The sequence below is a fragment of the Zeugodacus cucurbitae genome, chromosome 4 (assembly GCF_028554725.1).
Source record: "Zeugodacus cucurbitae isolate PBARC_wt_2022May chromosome 4, idZeuCucr1.2, whole genome shotgun sequence".
NCBI classification, from domain to species: domain Eukaryota; kingdom Metazoa; phylum Arthropoda; class Insecta; order Diptera; family Tephritidae; genus Zeugodacus; species Zeugodacus cucurbitae.
This window is the reverse complement of record NC_071669.1, coordinates 46379098-46397366: the sequence shown is the minus strand read 5'-3', so window position 1 is coordinate 46397366 and position 18269 is coordinate 46379098.

Sequence of the window (18269 nt, the reverse complement as noted above, 5' to 3'; positions counted from 1 at the left end):
CTTTCTTTTATATTATTAAGAATTTCTCTGACTTTACACTATTCTGTACTTGTTTAGGTTTAATGTTTATATATATATTCCTATAAACGTTTTGAAGAATATTAAATTATATCTTTCATCGATTTTTTCTCTATAGATTTAATACTCTTGAGTACCTTTTAAAACAAACTTCGCGGATATAATGTTACATGAAATAAATACTAAAACCGGAAAACAAAATTTTTAAGTTTTTTATCTACAAAAACACTTTTAAATAAGTTTATCTTGCATTTTCTCTGTAATAAGTAATTAGATGCAAACGTAGAAAAATATTGCTATAAATCAAGGAGAGGGATTGATAGTTTGTTGAGAATTATGAGATATCAAAAATGTTGTTGAGAATTAAGAGATATCAAAAATTTAAAAAAAATATTAAAAATTGTGAAGTTTAAAACACTTTTTTGGTAATCAATAATCCGCTAATGATATAATTATAAAACAGATAAATTACTTAAGCTTGCATTTTACTATATCAACATACTGTGGCACTTGCCACAAAACTATTATTTGCCGCCATTGCTGCAGCGACGCAAGATTATTGTTACTTTTCGTTTTTCTTTTAGCCATGTTTTTGTAGCATCATACATTTGTGTAGCTACTGTGGTGGCACAGCGTTGTAATACTTTATTTCTGCCTTATTGTTGTTGTTATTATACATGTAGTTCATCTACTTATTCACGTTCGGACATTTGTACATTATGTACTTACAAAACTCCTCCAATCTCGTTTGTCGCGGCCAACCAACAAGCTTTCATTCCACCTGTCAGCCCTCCAACATTTACCTTGCCACCCGAAATCCTCCTTCTCTCCTGCTCACCGCCCACCGCACATCAATTGCGGCTTTACTCGTTTCTACTCGCTTCGTTGCAGCATCTGTGACCGATGTTGTTGCAGTTACGAGTACTTTGTAACTATTGTTATTGCTGCTTTTTGTCTTGTATTTAATGTTGCTGCAGTGTTTTTATTCGATGATTGTTATTTTTTGGATTTTATTTGGGATCATAGATATGTATATATATGTATATCTGTATATTTTTAACTATTGGTTGTTATTTTTGTTCCGCTGCACTTTTTCCACTCAGACTGTAGTATTTTTTTTGGATTTGTATGTTCAAATATAATTGCAAATACGAGTTCTGTTTCTGTTTCTGCTTCAGTTTCTATTTCTGTGACATACATAAATGTTCTTGCATACATATAATATACATACATACATATGTACATATCATTACAGATTTAAAAGTTTTGCTTAAAAACATGAAAACCTTTTAGAATCAGCGCATTTTTTCACTGAAATTACTTAAAACTTGTACGAAAAGTCACAACAGAAAACTCTCAATATATCAATTGTGATTCTAGATACTCTAAATAAAACCTGAAAAAAAGAAAGTTGTTGCGAAAGTAATTATATAAGATTCACATATCAACAATACCTCTTGACTCCTACAAGACTCATTCAAGTTATAGAGCTCATCATTACTACATATACTTATGTAAATGACGTAAGTACTACTTTTCTTCTGAGTTCATATTGGTGACTGTTGATATATATAACTAAAACTACTATTTTAGTCAAAGTAAGATCATTATGATATCTTCAAAACAGTTTGATAAACCTTAGTTCTTCTAATGGAAAATATTAGACTTATATATACATATTTCGCACAAGAGTCGGTATACCAAGCGTCGGTAACGTCGAAATGTTCCTGATTTCTTACTGGGTTACAGCATAAAAGGATCAATTAATAGTCATAAGAAATTGAAAAGATAATTGAACTCCTAAAACGCTATAAAATATAACAGCTCAGTTAAATAAATCCAGCTATAAGTTAGTTAGGGATTACAAGGTATCACGGCTACAAAAATATGATTTTTTATTGTCTTATTAGTTTCTACACTATATATCTAGAATATTATCAATTCGATCTGAGTAATAGTTTTGGAGATAAAGTCTGAAGGAATTGCGCGCTCTAGTGTAACTTTTAGATACTTAAAACCTTAAAAACGTTTCTCTCACAACACTGTTTCAAAGTAGATATCAAGATTTATCGAGAACTATTTAACCGGTTTTGATGAAATATTAGATAGGTCTTCGAGATAATAATAACAAAGTCTTGGACAAATATGTGTCAACAGGTTGTCAAGAAAATACTATATCCGAATTTCATTGATATCGGTCGAGTATTTCCTGAGATATGATTTTTGACCCATAAGTGGGCGACACCACGTCTATTTGCCATTTTTTTTAAATGTATGAATGCAGCTTCCTTCTGTTATTTCTTCTGTGAAATTTCGTGATTTTGATATATTTTTTTTGTAAAAGCCTCTGCTCAACGTTATTTTTTTTTGTTTTTCGTCCAAGGTCTAGTACTATTCTTAACTAAACACATATGTATGTATATATTTTTAAGTTTTACATCGGATGGTCCGCCGGAAAATAGATTGATTCTTCCTGAACGAGAAAAATCGAAACCCGTTGCAAAAATCCTATTTAATTATTCATGAATATTTGCCTTATACTAGTTGTTTGTTCAATTCGTCAATTTTCAGTATTTGGCAAATCAAAGGCAATAAAACATTCATAATTTTCAAATAAAAAATTCACATCCACAAATTTTGGGCCTTTGCAGAATTTACCTCTAATTTTTCTAGTTTTTCAATCATTTATTTTCTTTAAAAACAATATTTAAAGTAAAAATCAATATTTCCCGCAAAAGCGTTGATTTATTGCGGCCGTTATCACAGAAAAAATGTGTTTATTTTGTCTAAAATTTTGTTCAAAACAATTTAGAGCTCAAATTTTGACAACAACGTATGTTGTAGGTTCATTGGCAACTGTACGAAAATTGTTTAACTAGATAAATATTGCTGTGAAAATATGTTTTCGAACTATTTTTTAGCGCAAAAATGTCCTACTAAATGAATGACGGGCTGACATGCGGTGACACGGTGTCAACAACCATTTCGCGGTAATTAAACACTTGAGCGCTTTGTACGCAGGCATCCTCTATATACAAATGTATATACATATTTTATGTACTAGAATGAAGTACATGTAGATGTACATATGTAAATATACATGTAGGCAAATAATATATATAGCTACATACGTATATAGTTGTGACAATGAAGAAGTTGTCGGTGGCGTTGATGTCAGCGGCATTGTCGATTTGGCGACGGCTGAGCGCCGCTGGCGGTGCTGGTGATGACGGTGACAATAAAGCGCTGACAGTTGACATGGCGACACAGTTTGCATACGCTATGCACCAGCCCCAACGGTTGGCGCGAGCGGCGTAACGACGGCAATAAGAAGCTAATAGCGGCACTTGGCGAGGCGTCGAAATCGAAGAGTCCGCATCGATTGACTGCCAGCACGTCTGATTGACTGTCGCCGCGCGCATTGAGTAGTGGCCACATCAAACAAGCGATCATTACTCATTAGAATTGCTTGCAACAATGATTAATTTGGAGAACTTCAGAGGAGATAAAAAAAGAAAACGAAAATTCGACAAAAAAAGTGTGAGAGGAAGTGAAAATTAAATGCACATACAAAGCAAAGACAACACCAAAAGCGAAAAAAGAACGCATTAAAGGAACACCTCAGCACCTTTTGCGGTCGAGATGAAGGCGCAAATATATCAAACTCGCTGACAGTGCAGCGCGCCACACTGACGATCACCACCGATGTCAAAGTGGCATGTATGCCTGTGCGTACGTGTTGCAATCTGGTGCGGGTGACAATGCGTCTAAAAGGGCGCCTTGATTGATATGCGCCCATCCGTTGGGACCTGCAGGCGGACGAGTGCGCAACTTGTGCGCACTTTCATATATAAATATGTATGTATGTATGTATGTATGTTGTAGGTGCACAATGCAACAAAGTCTCTAAAACTATTTGGTATTATTTTTATATTTACCAACGCTTGTTGTTGTTGTATTAACGCACGATATGCGTAAATACTTATAACAGCGTTAATTTTTTATTTTCCCTCTTGCTGACAAGTGGTGTCAAATTGTGGTGGCAAATTAATTACTGACACATTTGTCAATAGACTTTTGGAAATTATTTCAAATTATTTTGACATTTTCGAAAATATTTCGTATTATTTCTTAAATTGTTGACTGTAGGTCCTCGCATATGTCCAGGCATGTATTTACTTAGGTTCATAAATATACATATGTAGAATTTTTTTTTTTGTGAACTGAATTTAATGTATTTAATAATTTATTTGCTACCAAAGTCAAGAAATGAATTCCTACTTTTAATAAAATAAATCAATGGAAAAATCTCTGTTATTTTTGGCAACAAAAAAAGAGGAATTCATAAAGGTTTCAACTATTTCTTGCATATTTTGATTAACGTTCGAATTCTTTTAATATCATCTATTTCAATATCATTAAAATATATATTAAGTTGGTCTTTTGAATTTCGTGGCTATGTGTGCTGCAGAGCTCGTATGATTAGTTTGGATATTGCGTTCAACGGTTATAGACGTGCAAACATGGAGTTCACTAACACCGAAATTCGCGCTATTTTAAAGTTTTCCTTCGTTAAAGGCAAACCCACTAGAGAAACGTTAAGTGAGAACTGTGGAGGAATGGTTTCGACGATTCAGAGCGGATGAAAACGCCAGCCAGCCGGCGGAAGACCTGTGACGACGAATACCGATCAAATCATGGAAAACATTGAGTTAGACCGGCATGTGGCATCTCGTGACATCGCCCAGGAGAGTTAGGAGTTAGTCACCAAACCATTTTAAACCATCTGCAGAAGGCTGGATACACAAAAAAGCTTGAACTTTGGGTGCCCCATGATTTGACGCTAAAAAATCTTGTGGACGGAATCAACGCCTGCGATATGCTGTTGGAAAGGAACGAACTCGACCCATTTTTGAAGCGGATCACATACGACAATATCAAGCGAAAACAGTCGTGTATCGTCCCAAACAGTGGCCAAGCCGGAATTTACAACAGGAAGGGTGTAGTGTTCCACCAGTACAACACCAGACCACACACTTCGTTGATGACTCGTCAGAAGCTACGGGAGCTCGGATGGGAGGTTTTATCGAATCCACCATATAGCCCGGACATAGCGCCAAGTGATTACCACCTGTTCCGGTCCATGGCGAACGCCCTTGTTGGTGTAAAGTTGAACTCAAAAGAGACTTGTGAAAAATATTTGTCCAATTTCTTCGCAAATAAGAAGGGGGCTTCTACGAGGGGTATTATAACGTTGCCGTCTAGATGGAAACAGATTATCGAACCAAAGGCGCATATTTGAATTAAATCCGATCACTGTAAATGTAAAGGATCAAATATTACCCAAAATTTAAATTTAGTCTGATATTTTCTTTAAGACAGATGTGTCACCTTTAGTAGTTTTTAGCGCTTTTATATGCTAGGTTGGATTCAATAGATGCCATTTCTTATTTGTTATAATCTTCTCTAACATTCGCAATAATTTCACGTATCCTCAAACCAATGTCTCCAGTATGCTACGAAATATGTGGCCAATATTCATATCTCACTTTTTGTTATCGGCTGCATGGATAATGGGGGAGACATATGGTCATCTGAAATTTAATTCATCTCATCATTCTGAGCATTTTGATATGCAAAGTACACACCTTTTGATATCACTATTTCAAAATATTTACACAAAAAATCATTGAAAACGCATACTTCAGTTCGAGAAGGAAGTAAAGGATTATTTTTCTCTTCAGATTGCAAACATTTGTAACACAGCGAAATAAATTTATTCAATTCGATATTAATTAAACACTTAAAATAAATAATGATATTTTACTAAATGCTGCCAATAAAATATTCCATACACATTTACGAAATGTATTTATTTTATGATTGTAGTAAAACGAATGAATATCTGTTTGCACAAAAAATTCCTTCCACACATATTTACATGAAGCGCTCGATGACTCACATTCGGTTTTTCTTCCTTTCACCATGAACAACCATTTTATTTATACTCGTACTATTTCTTGTCGCTACTTGGACGAGGTGTTTATTAGTTTCGGCATCCTGCGCTAGATTCCCAAATTGACCAACAACATGGTGGTAATAATGACCGCAAATCATAAGCGTATATTTCTATATTCATATAGACATGCCTACAAACGAGCATGCCGATTCCTCGTGATCCCTTTCGGTGCTGCAAAATTTGTATGCATGGCAAGTGCTCCGGTTTATATGGCAAACGGACGTGTTCAATCAAAATATTTTGCTCGGTTTTCGCCTGGCCAATGGTGAGAGGCTATCGCGCGGCCAATTGATGGTATTTTTATGCCGACATTCGCGTGCGTGTATCTAACATAAACAAATCGTTAGGAAGTCGGTGGTTGGAAGTGGTAGTTGGCGGTGGCTAGTGCAAAGGTGGGGATGGGCGCCGTCATAAAACATATTTTTATGATTTTGATTAAATTTCACTTTTACTTGATTACGATGAGTAGGTGTGAGTTTGTGATTTCACCGGCCTTTTACATATTCAGAGTAATATTCAAATACACATATCAAGGAAACAATTGGACAGTGGGATGGAAAACCAGATGGAAAATTACTTAGCTATGTATCTCAGTTAGAGTTGGTTAAATGTATTGATTGGACAGTATTGAACGGACAGTAAGTTTCCGATGTCTACCTTGTTTCATTAATATTTTCTTCTAGTTTTCTAAAGAAATCCAAAGAATGATCTTGAGTGGGCTGGTTTCCTATGTTTCTTAATTTATAGGTTACAAGCTACTGTGTGTATAGTGCTTAGGAAAGACTGGTGTGAAAATATTAGTAAGGAACAACATCATGTCTAATATATCAGAGGACAGAGAACACTCGAAGGACTTATCTAGTTACATTTGTTACCATTAAAAGGTTAAAGTACACTTACCAAGAATTCAGAGGGTGCAAAGAATTTGGAATGAAAATAATAATTAACAAGTAAGGAAGGGCTAAGTTCGGGTGTAACCAAACATTTTATACTCTCGCAATTTATTTATTTAACTTTATTTATATTATATAATACACAATTTGACCCACATATTCATCATATATATTGTAGAAAGTCCATTGAAAGTTGGAAACCATAATATTAGGTTAGAAGCACCGAGGTCCTCGTGTTCGATATATGGGGCCTTAAAAACCTATGGTCCGATTTCGGCGATTTTTAGAATGGGGCTGCCACACTATAAACATAGTATTTGTGCAAAGTTCTGCACCGATATCTTCACTAGTGCTTATTTTATACATCGTAATGTAAACGATTCAGATTGTCTTCAAAGTTCTGGTATATAGGAAGTAGGCGTGGTTGTGAAGCGATATGACCTATTTTCACAACATATCATTGGGATGTAAGTAAACTGTTACAAACCAAGTTTCATTGAAATCGGTCGAGTAGTTCCCGAGATATGGTTTTTGACCCGTAAGTGGGCGACGCCACGCCCATTTTCCATTTTGTAAAAAAATCTGAGTACAGCTTCTATCTGCCATTTCTTATGTGAAATTTAGTGTTTCTGACGTTTTTCGTTAGTGAGTTAACCCACTTTTAGTAATTTTTAACATAACCTTTGTATGGGAGGTGGGCGTGGTTATTATCCGATTTCTTTCATTTTTGGAATGTATTAAGAAGTGGCTAAAAAAACGACTGCAGAAAGTCTGGTTTATATAGCTCTATGGGTTTCCGAGATATGTACAAAAAACCTATTTGGGGGCGGGGCCATGCCCACTTCCTCAAAAAAATTACATCCACATATGCCCCTACATAGTGCGATCCTTCATACCAAATTTTTCCATAGCTTTATTTATGGCTTAGTTATGGCACTTTATGTGTTTTCGGTTTTCGCCATTCTGTGGGCGTGGCAGTTGTCCGATTTTGCTCATTTTCGAAAGCAACCTTCCTATGGTGCCAAGAAATAAGTGTGCCAAGTTTCATTAAGATATCTTAATTTTTACTCAAGTTACAGCTTGCACAGACGGACGGACGGACGGACGGAGGGACAGACAGACATTCGGATTTGAACTCCACTCTTCACCCTGATCACTTTGGTATATATAACCCTATATCTAACTCGTTTAGTTTTGGGTGTTACAAACAACCGTTATGTGAACAAAACTATAATACTCTCTTATCAACTTTGTTGCTAGCAACTTTGTTGCGAGCGTATAAAAATAGTTAAATTGATCTATTTGGGAATACTGACAACGGTAGAGATGTGAGATGTGTATTCCTAATTTATCTTACTGAACCTGGACGAAGTCTCTTACCAGAAATGGTTGAAGAGTTTGTAACTATGTGTGTCAAAATTGGGAAATCACATCTCAATAATTGGTCGTAGACTGTATCTCTGAATGTTGTGCACTAGCGATTCACCAGGAACTTTGACTTTAAGCGCTAGACGGTAATGTACATAGAAAGAGACACGTTAGATGATAGTTCCAATATGTGTAAATGGGATAGTTTCTATATAAAATCAAAGAAGGGGCACTGGTTAACTTTTTCTTATCATATAAGAACCGAAGTTTCAGTTTTGCAGCCATCGTTGGATAATTACAACTACAGGATGTTTCGAAAGTAAGTACCACCGATTGTGACTACACATTTATTCCATTCACCAATAGGCCTTACAACCTTGCTTTGGATCCTTAAACTCGATTTGTTAATTCGACTGACAGCTATTATATAACGGCTTCTACATAACCGGAATGGACCCAGTCAACCACTGTCAACTCGGCAGCATCTAAGGAAATATTTGGAGAATGTTTTACTTCACCAACACAAGTCGTAAATCACGGAAAATCTTTAACAGTGGTAATTTCATTTACTGTGTGATTTATTTGGAGCGGATTTTAAGAGATACAACCAACAAGCAATGCAAATGCCGAAAACATGAAATTAGTGTTGTATAACGATAAAAATAAGCACAAAAAGTGCAATGCAGAACAAATGCAACCGACAAACCAATCGATGCTTCCCTTCCAGCTTTACGACCAACCCACAGATTTTTATATATATTTACATAACATGTTTGTACGTATGTTACTGAATGGTAAACCCCCATTCCGCTGCACTTTTAAATGCCACGCCGCAACTTTGACCAATCGTTTCCATTTCATGAGGCTTGTCTCTGCTCATTTAGTTAGCAGCTACTATAATGATAGCGGCTCGCTGTCCGGCATCGACTTGCCACAGCCACACCATCGAGAATGAATGAACATCAAAGACACCGCGGCGGCTGCCGCTGCTGCCGATGATGGCCGGAACATGTGTCCGCTTTGGGAAGAAATCATCAATAACATACGAAAATTTATAAGGCGGTCAACATTAAAAATGAATATTTATAAGGCTCACCGATAACCGAAATGGTGCAGGACGGCCGTCGTCGTCGAAGCGGCAATCGGTAAACAGCAATAATGAACATATACAACAAACAATAACCAAATAACCTGCAACACGGTCGAAGCACAAACACACACATACAAACAAACCGACATGTGAGATAAAAGCATCAAAGCGCGCTGAAATGCCAGCCTAAAGCGAAGAGAGTGTATTTGTGATGCTGGTGAAATGTGGTGGCATGCAACCAAATGAGTTCTGACATTACGTCGGACAAACAAATGATTGCACTTAGCCAAGTATAAAGCCACAACAGCGTCACACAGCTTGAGTAGGCAAGCGGTTAGCCACAACTGTCGCTGGAACGCAGCGGTTCTGCGGCAGCCAAGTGGCCGTCAGCATTGGTGGACAACCTGCGAGACAGAATGGCGTTATTTAGTCGCAGGTCTGTCTGTGCGTGTGTATGGCATGCGGCATTTATTCAATCGACCGGCTTGTTTTGAATGGCTGTCCGCTTGGCGGTTTTTTAGCTGACTGTTGGGCCAGTCGATCGGCTGGATGGCCTGTTTGGCGTTCAAACACATTTAACTTGTGCTTAACACTAATGAATTTCTGTTAATTAGATTTAAATGTTGCATTCAAAAATGGCTGCATTCGTTCTGTTAGCTTTTGTTTGAGCGCTGCAGCAAAGTAGTTAAGCACATAGTTTTTTATGTCACAAAAACAACTATTTCTTATAGTGAAAACACCTACGTACCTAGCATGTATATAAATTTAAATCATGTTTTTTTGTTGTATCTATGTTGCTTATACTATTTGACTATTTGTTAATGTAAATGATATAAATAAATCTTTAAAAATGAGGCTGCATATTATGCCCTAAGTATACTTATTAATATCTTTTATAGTTGAAGTTATTCTGTGAATGTTTGTATTTCTTTGAACTCCTAATCTCCATTCCATTTTGTTTATATTAAAAGGGAGGGAAAAACAAAGGGAAAATTAGCACTAAGTTTAACTTTTTATCATCAATTAAGGGGTTACACGGATTTCGTGGGTTCAAAAAATCCTTTTTTTGTTTTTTGCCATATTAATTTCTACAACATCTCATGAATATTATCCTAAATTTTTGATCCGAATAATGGTTTCGGTTGTCAAATGTTTTCGAAAACTACTCAACCGATCTTGATGAAATATGCACACGTGTTCTAGATAAAATTTACTCGTGTTTGAACGAAGGATTCTTTTTTTTTCAATTACAACCATTAAAAAAAAAAACAAAATGTGAAAAAATTTAACCGAAATTTTTAATTTTTTTGAATTTTTACTTGTTTTGTCTTTCATTAGTTCAAGCACGAGTTTATGGTCTTACCTAAAACACTTATTTTTGTTTTTTTCAGTATAGATGATACTGTCAGGAGTTATGCTGACAACGCGGACGCACCTTTTTCCAAGGGGTCACGGGAAATGACATCACATGGAGGAGTTTTAATTTTTTTTTTGAAAATTTCAGAAATGATTACACAGAAAAAAGTTGGAATAAAATAAATAATTTTTTACATAAACAAGTAAGGAAAGGCTAAGTTCGGGTGCTACTGAACATTTTATACTCTCGCAATTTATTTAGAGATTTACCTATATTTTCGGTGAAAAATTACCCTTAGGCACTGAGTTCTTCATGTTTGAAATCAGGGGCCTTGAAAAGTCATGGTCCGATTTTGACAATTTTTCCTCAATTGATATCACAGCTCAAATACAGTATTTGTGTAAAGTTTTATTTCGCTATCCTCATTGGTTCCTTATGTATATCTTATAAAGTGAAGGAATCAGATGAAATTCAAAATTGAGTTATATGGGAAGTAGGCGTAGTTGAGAACCGATTTCGCCCATATTTCACCAGTGTCATCAGGGTGTTAAGAAAATATTATATACCGAATTTCATTGAAATCTGTCTAGTAGTTCTTGAGATATGGTTTTTGACCCATAAGTGGGCGACGCCACGCCCATTTTCCATTTTGTACAAAAATCGAAGTGCAGCTTCCTTCTGCCATTTCTTGTGTAAAATTTGGTGTTGCTGACGTTTCTCGTTAGTGAGTTAACGCACTTTTAGTCATTTTCAACCTAACCTTTGTATAGGAGGTAGGCGTGGTTATATTCCGATTTTCTCCATTTTTGGAATGTTTAAGGTAGTACCTAAAGTAAATGACTCCACAAAGTTTCCTTGATATAGCTTAAGTAGTTTGCGAGGTATGTACAAAAAACTTAGTAGGGGGCGGGGCCACGCCCACTTCCTCAAAAAAATTACATCCACATATGCCCCTTCCTAGTGCGATCCTTCATACCAAATTTTATTTCAATAGCTTTATTTATAGCTTAGTTATGGCACTTTAAGTGTTTTCGGTTTTCGCCATTTTGTGGGCGTGGCAGTGGTCCGATTACGCCCATTTTCGAACTTAACCTGCCAAGGAACACGTGTTCCAAGTTTCAATAAGATATCTCAATTTTTACTCAAGTTACAGCTTGCACGGACGGACGGACAGACAGACATCCGGATTTGAACTTTTCTCGTCACCCTGATCATTTTGATATATATAACCCTATATCTAACTCGTTTAGACTCGTTATGTGGAGAAAACTATAATACTCTCGTAACAACTTTGTTGCGAGAGTATAAAAAGGGTATATAATCTAATCCATCTAGTTGTAATGTTTTTTAAACTTTCTCAATTCTATTAAACGAAAATGATCATATATCAATAGATTTCAAGTAAGGAAGTACTGAGCAGAAAAAACTCTGAAGTAATGTGAAGTATAAATCCGAGAATTGAATATGTTTTTTCTAAAAAAGTCGGCTTGATATTCAATGTGAACTTTGTGTCAAAAAAAGCATCAAGATCCTTAAATCCGATTGATTTTTTGTATTAAAAAACTAGCAATAATGCGAAAATATGCTGATGCCTTTGAAATGTTAAAGGAAAAAAATATTTAATATTTTAGTCACTTTTGATCTACAGGGTTCTTGATTTTTTAAAGGTGTTGGTTTAAAAATAGTAATTAAGAAGGGAAATGCTGCCGATATTTCTAATAAATAGAGAAAATAAAGTAGACTTCCCTTTTGAGAAACCCAGCTAGATAATCTATATATCTATATAAAACAAATAGCTTGAAAATCTGTCTTTAAATTAAGTATCGCTTTGAAGCCATGACAGCTCGAGTGAGAAACGTATGACAATTAAGTACATTCCGTAAATTAAGCTGGAATTCTTACTACTATCTTCGGAGACTGAATTTAATGCAGCTACAAATTTTGGTTGTCTCATCTCAAGACACTTTTAATGTAATCAAACGAAAATTTGTGATAAACGATGTAAACAGCAGCTCAATTGTTTTGATAAGAAGATGAAATTCACATTACAGAGTTTGAATAATCTACAAAAGTACTTGAAGAAAACCACATAAAATAATAAGTAGTTTTGAAGTGGTATTTTAATGCTTTTATGTCTGAAAGAAAGTTCTATAAATAAACATATTACTTTTATTACCCAAAATCGAACATATAATAATAAAAATATTTCCACTTAAAAATGTTTGGATTACTTACATATATTTATATGCTACTAAGCTAAAATGAATTTTATTACACATTAGTGCTAAGTATAATACTAGAGTTATTATCAATTTTTAGAGAGTACAAGAGAGAGAGAGAAAGTTATGAGCAGTTTGAAGTCAAAATATTTCAGTAATGATTATAAAAAAGAATGAAATGATTTTTATTATTTTATTAATGTAAACAAAGTGCGCTTGTAAATAGCTACCGTCTGGCTGATGGATCAGTAATAACTGACTGCTAGAAAATCTATAGAAGTATATGCGGGTTTGTGTGTATGCATATTTTTACGACCTTAAATGCTTGAAAATTATCTAAATGTCCACATTTTGAAAGTCAAGTGTTCATTTTTATGTTTCGAATATGATTTATGTTGGCTCCGGCATGATCAGCAAAAGTAAACAAGTGTCACTCATCTACGCGTCCTTTCTTACTTGTGCATTGTAAAGCTGAAGGACTAAGAGAATGCCAACTTGTCTCTAAATCTAGCCTATCACGTACCTTACTGTTTTGTTAAATCATTCATTCATATTTTTTGGATGTTGTGGACAAACACGTTCTGAAACATATTAATCATCAAAAGCGTGAAAAGAAGAGTGAAAGGTGAAGCGCGAAAAGCATATAAAAACTTGTGATTTAATAAGTCATTTAGAATTTTCATACGCATTTGATAGCGTAGATCTTTCCCTCAATGTGAAGCGTTCAATCGAATTCTATCGATCAACCATACAGTTTGGAACATCATACAGTTGAGGGTTCTTCATCATTGAACGCGAACGATCCGATGAATACCTTTTAAAAAATAATAAATAATAACAAGAAAAGAAAGAAATCGTACTCGATCTACTGATCTTCTTCACTTGTCTTCTTCATTTTCTAACTTTTATGCCACTGTCACAGCTCAAGACAATTTTTCATACTTCAAGTCTAAATTCAATTGTATGTAGTACACAAGATGGGCTCGATTTCAATATCATATTAATTGCATAAATTCGTTAATGTGTAATAATGACAAAGCTGATGATCGTGCTCTCATCAGACACAAAGCTGTTGCGGGTGCTGCTTGTTGGCTTTGGACTCGTATCTTACATTGATTTCGATTCGCCACGATCTTTGTCGATTTGACGGTGCTGATCGCGCACACAGCTTGTTGAGCTTGAAATTGCTGTTACTTGTCAAATTTGTACATTCATGTTGTGCTGTGCTGAGTGTTGAAAGCGCAAGCGTGCATTTGAAATTGATTAATGAATTTCACTTGTCACCTCGCTGCCATTCAAACTTTTTCATTCAGTTTTTGTTGTTGCTCATATTTATATTTTTTGTTTCTTTTTTTCTCGGCACTACTAAGTGAACATTCAACACTTTTCTTGAGAAATGTGTAACGAAGACTTGTTCTTATTAGCTGTTGGCGGAGTTAAGCGAGTCGGCTATGTTGTATGTTTCGAAACTAAATTCTAATTAATTGTCAATAATCTTAGTGATGATCAAAAAATAATGTCATTGAGTTTGAAATGTTAGCTAAAGGTCCATTTTCATAAAACCAATCCTTATTCGAGTCTTGGAAAGATCTCCGCATAATAATTTTTCAGCCCTTGCAGCTTTAAATGTTCCCAAAAAGGTTGCAAAACTGAAATCCTAAATTTTCATTCTTTTCAGTTCAGGCTGCCGGGATTATATTAAACTTTCTCTGTTTTTATACATATCGCTCAAATATTGAACAACACTAAACGTTTGACCATGAACCATTTTCGAACAGATGCTTCTACTAGGTAGTAAGTAGCCAAAGCTGTATTGCACTTGCACTCGCAACATTTATCGTATGTATGTATTAATGTGCACTTGCAACGGCAACTTGTGCCGCACACAACACATGCAACAACATGCAAACAGCGATCATAAGTTTTTGCGATAGCGATAAAACCGAACATGAGTTTCTACTTAAACAGTTTGCAACATGGCCACACGGATAACGAAAATACAAAGGAAGCGGGGTGTAGAGGAGAACGGCGCGCAAACTGCAAGCTCTACCAGCTAAACATGCAAGGTGGAGGAGATAAATTGCAGCAAGTTGGGTAGAGAAGGCACGACGAAAGGCTATAGTCAAAAAATTTGCACGCAATCACAGAGAGGCGAAGTGAAATATCCAAACTTAAATCGAAAGCGTGTAATGAAACAAACGAATTCAACGAAAAAATGCAAATGTGATGCTAAAAACTCCAAAAAAGTCAAAAAAAATTTAACAACACAACACTTACAGTTACTTTGATTTCTACTACACACGCATTTTTCCCGGAAATTCGAACAACCGAAGAATAAATAATATGAGAGTTAATCAAATGTACCCACTACAACCGTGACAATCGGTCAATCCGAAAACCCGACAAAAGAGCACAATTTGAAGATACACTTGACGAGCTGACGCTTTGTTCGGAATTTGGGGCGAATTGCGGTTGACAATCTTTAATTACAAAATGTCATAAATCTTCGAGTCATCATACAGCATCTTGAATGATTAGGCATATTGTCAACCGACGGCGAGTATTCGGTATATGTAAATTTTTTGTTCACACGTGACGCTGCGAAATTTACACGAAATTAAGTGGAGTTAATATGAAATACCGCAGGGTTACATGTTTTACACAGATTCAGATTTGAAAAGGTTTGTTAAATTATTTTTTACTTTTTTTACTTTGTCTCATATTTGTAACTGGAATAATTTTGTAAGTTCGCTTTTCAAAGAAATGTGAGGTCAAAATTTATTGTATTCTGTTGATATTGTCGTCTAAAATTTTACCAAAACCCTTCTTTCGAATATAAGCAGTCTGAATTATTTTTGTAGTAAACATTTCAAACCAATTCCAACATATTCTGTGATTCGTAACATTCATTTTAATGTAACAATTTTATATACTGAACGAAAGTAAGCTTCGCACGTAATATGAATTCATCATACGGCGGTCATATCCGCTCAGAAGTATGGTGACTTACATCCTCTATTACACATTTGAAGGAGCTTGGTCAATTAAGCGTCTGGCCATATGGGAGCAGCTCATAGTGGATGATTCTTTTCCAATCCCACCAAACACACAGCAAAACCTTCCTGGTCGTCAATTGCGGCTTGGCCACTGTTTGGGATGATTCACCGGCTTTCGATCACGACCGTTTTCGCTTGATATTATCGTATCCGCTTCAAAAATGGGTCGAGTTCGTTCCGTTTCAGCAGCATATCGCAGGCCTTGATTCGGTCCTGAAGGTTTTTTTGCGTCAATCAATGAGGCACCCAAACATCAAGTTTTTTTGTGTATCCAGCCTTCTGTAGATGATTTAAAATGGTCTGGTGACTGATGGGCGATGTCACTGATGCCACATACCGGTCTCGATGTTTTCCATGATTTGATCGGTATTCGTCGCCACAGGTCTTCCGCCGAATGGCTTATCCATGGTTCACCTGCTCTGAAATGTCGAAACCATTCCTCCGCAGTTCGAAGTGATAGAGTACCATCCCCAAAATACCATTAATCTCACGAAACGTTTCTGTAGCGGATTTGTTTTTAACGAAGGAAAACTTTAGAATAGCGCGAACTTCGGCGTTAGTCCATGTTTACACGTCTATAACTTGTCGAACGCAATATCCATACTAATCATGCATAGCGTCGTTTTGTAGGTTATGTCAAGACCTTTCAAAGATATATAGTATTGCCAGATGCGAACTCTGTAGCGGTTTATACATACCCGCGATATTCAAAAGATAAAAAGGCGATATTTGACAACATTACCAACCAATGTTTTAAGCTGTTATTACTTTTTTCTGAACCGAAAGACGCTAGTAAGTTGGTCGAAAGGCCATTGCCAATCTAGGTTAGACCACCATTAGAAGATATTTATTCTTATGCCAGCGAAATGAACCTACAAAGGAAGGATGCGGTATAAAAAATGGATCAGAACGAACTCTTCCAGGAATGTGGAGACTCTAACCCCTACCCGAGCTAAGCATCTTGACGTTGTCTGATGAAGAGATGGCCCTGTAAGGTTGTCTTCCGACGGGATTTTCATGACCAAATACTCACGGAAGTTTTGACTGCCGTTGGAAAACGTGTCCGTGGAATCTCATGTCCGTGAAATGAATATCCGGGAGGAGCTCAATTGAGCCTATGTAGTCGTTAGTTAATTATAATAAATCAAATCATATGCAACAAAAACAAAAAACTCCTAATAATGTATTATTTTAACACTATTTGTAAGAGTAGTGTTTGTTTTTGTTATTATCGTTTTGATGCCATCATTTGTTGTACATACAGATAGTTATTTAACCAAAACGTAAACTCCAATCAATAAGCAAAATTGTATTGTCATTTTGTCACTTCAAATGATATTACCACTTTGAGTACACGCTCCAACAAAAGTACGCGTACCACATCCCAGATAATTATTCATACCACTATCATCATCAACATCGCAACGCTGGCCCCTTAAGCGCTTCATTGCTTTACTACTTAGGCATAATGACAACACACATATCGCGTCGTCTTACTTGCTGCTGATCACTTTAATTTCCTTTCATGCTCCTCCTCAACTGTTATTGTTGTTATAGGTGAAATCTGTGGAGCACTTTAGCTAAGGTACGCATGTAAATGAATTCAAAACAATAAATTTACATGATTACATTTGGAATCTGGTATTGCGCTCATTACGCTACCGAAGAGGTAGCAATTTATTACTGAAAAAAAAAAACACACGAAAATCATAACAAAAACAATAACAAAGCTTTCAGTTGGCAAAACAAACTTATGAAACTGATTGGTGAACTAGTTATCGAGTGACCGGTGTTATTTTGCTTAGCATATTCTCGAGTAGTGGCGTAGTGGCTCTACGGCAACCGAAAGTGTTGGATCACTTTGGGGATTTGATGTTGATTTGGAGTTAATGAGGAAATGCTTTGTCATTCAATATGGAAATATTGAATACCAATTTATATAGACAAATACAATATGCGTATGTTTTTCTTATTTTTGTTTGTGTGGTTGCATGTACGTATGTATGTATGAGTCAATGTTTTTGTTAATGAATACCACACTCGCATTCAAAATAGTTTCATTTTGTTATTTCTGTTACGAGATGTTTGCTTAATAGCAATTATTGCGGGAGTAGATCTCTTTCTTGTTTATATAACGAGATAGGGGGTAAGACATTACTTACTGTTATTTTATCCCTGCAGTGAAATCAAATTATGTATATAAATTACTTTACAACTAGTGTTAACTTAAAGACAACTTACGGTATTTT